Source organism: Dasypus novemcinctus, chromosome 12 (assembly GCF_030445035.2).
Source record: "Dasypus novemcinctus isolate mDasNov1 chromosome 12, mDasNov1.1.hap2, whole genome shotgun sequence".
Classification (NCBI taxonomy): domain Eukaryota; kingdom Metazoa; phylum Chordata; class Mammalia; order Cingulata; family Dasypodidae; genus Dasypus; species Dasypus novemcinctus.
The window spans coordinates 3,210,914-3,215,760 of NC_080684.1; positions in this window are offsets into that span (position 1 = coordinate 3,210,914).

Sequence of the window (4,847 nt, forward strand, 5' to 3'; positions counted from 1 at the left end):
AGCTATAAGTCATTCAAGGTCACGTGGCTAGTAGGAGGTGGAGCTGGGATTTGAACCCAGCCAGGTTTCAGTGTGCTCTTCAATGCCTCCTTTATGCATCACATAGTGATACAGGAGACCCTGAGCCCAAGGACATTTCTGTGATCTTTGGGCAGGCAGCCTGGTGTCTGTGTGGATGAATTTTCACACACGGAAGCAACAGAAGTATAAGGGTTTCCATTTATTCATGGGTGTGCAATGTTCCTAGGTGTGCAGCTCCTCATCCTACAGGATTGTCTGCTTTTGGTGAAGGGGAAGGCAGGCCTTTTCAAAAGTTCCAGGAGCAAAATCAGCATTTCAGTTTGGAAATGGCCCTTTAGGGAGCTCTTGCTGCTTCAGATTCCTTCCTTTAGTGCCTCCCATGGCCTTCTAACATTGCATTTGTTCAGGAATTTTTATACATAAAACCAGGTAATAGATGGTTTTAGGATTCAGATCTTGAAACCTAATCTCATCCTGTCAGTGTCCTCAAATGTAGAATATAGGTGGTAATGACAGAGTTTGAGGAATTGTAAGAAGTAAAGGGTTAATGTTCGGTAGTGCTTTCTTAGCAAGTCAACACACAGCCCTTGAGGAATTACTTACTGCAGGCTGGGCATGTGCTGGGACTTGGCGAGGACATGTATTTGATGGTAGGTGAGTTAGGGGGCTTCACAGCATTGAATTCTCAGATTCACCATAAAGTGGCTTCTTGTAAGTGCCGTCTGCCTTTAGGAATAATGTTATTAATACCTTTGAGAGTTGCCTTTCTGATCAGGGACTTGAAATCAAGTATATCCTAGAAGCAAAGAAAAGTTATAACCATTCTTTAAGTTTTTTGGTGATTAAAAATAGTAAATTAATCATCCAAGACTTTGGAAAAGGGCGTAAGTGTTTTACACATCACCCTCATTAAAGCCATGACCCATGGAGGTAGTGTGTGTGTGAGGTGGTTGAGGACAGGGGCTTTCTGTCATTTATCATCCGTGAGACTTGGGGAGATTTGAGGATGTGGGCTTCTGTCTCTAATCAGCCAGGAGACACTTGGAATTGTTCACTTCAGCCCTCAAGCAGATCTCCTCACTTGTAAGGTGATATAGCAGTTTGATATAGTTATGAATTCCAAAAATGGGTATTGGATTATGTTTGTACTCTGGTCTGTACCTGGGCATGATTAACTTATGATTAGGGCTTTGATTGGGCCATGTCATTAGGGCGTTGAATCCTCACCCACCAAGGGGCATGGCAAAGGACAGACTAGGAGGGTTTTCTGATGCTGGAGTTTTGATGTTGGAGTTTGATGCTGAAGTCTTCAGATGGAGGCCCAAAAAGTAAGCACACAGAGGAAAGAGAAGCAAGCCGCAGGAAGAGAGGACCTGTGCCAGGAGAAGAACACAGAGGAATAGAGATGGCTCCTTAGACATGGCAGAAACTCCAGGGAGAGAGAGCCATTCACCTGATAGTCTATAGCTGACCTGTGGAGAGAGGCAAAGTCTAGAGAGCCCCATAGTCTACAGCTGACCTTGTGGAGAAAACAGAGGAGCTGAGCCCAGAGGAACCCTCACAGACGTCAGCAGCCATCTTGCTCCAACTCATGAAAATGGACTTTGGTGAGAGAAGTAATATATGCTTATGGTCAATCCCAAATAAATAACTTTTATAAAAACCAACCAATTTCTGGTATTTTGCATCAGTATCCCTTTGGCTGACTAATACAGATGGGGATAATATAATATTACCTGTGTCTAATAGTTATCCTTAGAATTAAAGAGTACATGTGCACAAAGGTTAGCATAGTGACTCACGTAGCAAACTAGCAAAACCTGTTTAGGGTAGAGAATGTTGCAAGTTGAGGAGCTGAAGCCAGAGTGGAAAGAAGACTTTTCACTGTATAGCTTTTCTTTTTCTTTTCTTTTTTTTATTTCTCTCCCCTTCCCCCGCCCCCCCAATTGTCTGTTCTCTGTGTCTATTTGCTGCGTGTTATTCTTTGTCCGCTTCTGTTGTTGTCAGCGGCATGGGAATCTGTGTTTCCTTTTGTTGCATCATCTTGTGTCAGCTCTCTGTGTGTGCGGCGCCATTCCTGGGCAGGCTGCATTTTTTTTCACACTGGGCAGGTCTCCTTACGTGGCTCACTCCTTGCGCATGGGGCTGCCCTACGTGGGTACACCCCTGTGTGGCATGGCACTCCTTGTGCACATCAGCACTGCACATGGGCCAGCTCCACACGGGTCAAGGAGGCCCAAGGTTTGAACCGCGGACCTCCCACGTGGTAGACGGATGCCTAACCACTGGGCCAAGTCCGCTTCCCTGTATAGCTTTTCTTACCTCTTAAACTTTACACAAACTGCAGGTATCTTGCATTAAAAAATAACTACAATATTAGGAGGTATTAGCTCTATCTTAATACATATTATTCTTAAACTACTATAAAGGCCATAATGTTTAATTAATCTTTTATTCATTTTCCTTACTTTGTAATTTGGGTGTACTTGGGGATGTGAGGGGGGAATGGTTTAGATAATACCTCCTGAGCAAACTTGAATCTAATATTTTTTTTCAATAGACTTTCCTGTATAAACCAGGCATTCTTCAAACTTATAGAGGAAGGATCTAGAATATAGTTTACCAAGGAAACAGGTGGAGATAGGGAATATGGAGTTAAGGTTTATGTACAGTTTCTATTTGGAATGATGGAAAATTTTGGCAATTGGTGGTGATGTTAGAACAGTGTAGTGAGCATAATAACCAGCACTGAGTTATAGATTTGATTGTGGTTTAAAGGGGGAGGTTTTAGGTTGTATATATATGGTAAGAGAAAAAAACCCGTCATTTTTCTGATGCAGTACAATAACACCTACTTTCATTTTTGTTGAAGCTAATGGAAGTTTATTGCATTTGAAAGGATTTTCCTTACTTTACTTATTAGTTAAAATAATTGTGACACAATTTGTCCTGATATTTTTGTTTGGACAATAAGATAATTTCATTCCCAGTGTCCAGGCTTTATGTGCAAGAGGAGTGAAAAGAAGAGTGGGATGATTTGAGATTTGATTGATGAACAGGTGGGACTTCAGGCAGAAGGAAGGACTGGTAGAGGTAGAGAGAGTAAGAGAGCAGGGCACCCCTAGTCTGAGGAATGGCTGCAGCATGGCTTGGTGGCAGGAGCCAATTTATCCTTTAAGAGAGTCAGTTCATAAGCTTTCACTTATGTATAGTGTCATGTAGCTGTCATTGCAGTATCATACAGAACAATTCCAGTGCCCCTAAAAATACTCTGTAAAACTACATAACTGTACAACACAAAGTATAAACCATAATGTAAACTATAGACCTTGGTTAGTAGCAATGCTTCAATATTCATCCATCCAGTGCAACAATGTACCTCACTAATATAAGAGGATAATAATGGGTAAATTGTACAAGTGATGTGGGAGTTACATGGGGATCCCCTATACCATTTTATATTTTATTTTATTTTGGAAATAATTTTAGATTACATATATGTCACATCAAAGATGTAGGGGGAGCCAACACAACAGGGAACCAAGAGTGCCTGCAATTGCAAGCAGGAGAATTGTATCCATCATCCATGTGGAATCTAAGCCACTGCTTGATATAGAGGTAGAGTGGGCATCACCATCCCAGGGTCCACAGGATGGAGGAATAAAATATGGATTAGAGTGGACTTATTGATACTCTACTGTAGAACTATTGTGAGTAGTAATGGAAGAAATTGTAGCATTGATGTGGAGAAAGTGGCCACGGTAGTTGCTGAGGGCAGGGAGAGGGAATAACAGATGTGATGTGGGGCCATTTTTGGGATTTGGAGTTGTCCTAAATGCTATTGCAGGGATAGATGCTGGACATTAATTATCCTGCCATAACCCACTGAATGTACTGGGGGAGAGTGTAAACTACAATGTAAACTATTATCCATTGTGGTGCAGCAGTGCTCCAAAATGTATTCACTAAATGCAATGAATGTGCCACAATGATGAAAGAGGTTGTTGATTTGGGAGGAGTGGGGTGGGATGTGTGTGGGGTACATGGGAACCTCTTATGTTTTTTTTTTAAGAGTCATTTTTATTTATTTCTCTCCCCTTCCGCCTGCCCTGTTGTCTGCTCTGTGTCCATTTGCTGTGTATTCTTCTGTGTCCACTTGCGTTCCAGTGGCACTGGGAATCTGTGTCGCTCTTTGTTGCACTAACTTGCTGTGTCAGCTCTCCTGTGTGTGTGGCTCCACTCCTGGGTGGGCTGCACTTTTTTTCCACATGGGGTGGCTCTCCTTGCAGGGTGCACTCCTTGCACGTGGGGCTCCCCTCATGTTTTTTATTGTAAACTTTTGTGTGATTTATTAACTTTAAAAAAAAGATAATTAAAAATAACTTTAAAAGAAAAGACATATCGTGAATGCAAGAAGTTTGACCAGTACATATATTTAAGAAAATTGTTTAAAATCTTATGCTCAAGTCCCTGGTCTCCATCTATGGAATGCTTGTAACATGGTTCACTATTACCCTAAATATATCTTCTCTATGAACAGTAGGTGGCAGAAGGTGTAAACTTTTTTCCCTTCAGTGCGCTCAATACTAGAAATAAGAGATTTAGGTGAAAGACAGAGTTTTTGAATAGAATTAAAGCTGCACTACCCCATTCAAAAAAAAAAAAAAAACAGATGTAGGGGGATTCCTACATTCCCCATCCTCTCCCCCCCTACCTTTCCCCCATTGTCATGCAGGAAAATTCCAATGTCTCCAAAATGCCCCATATTACATCTATTCTTCCCTTTCCCACCCCTCAGAACCTCTGATGGTCACTGTTTTTATATT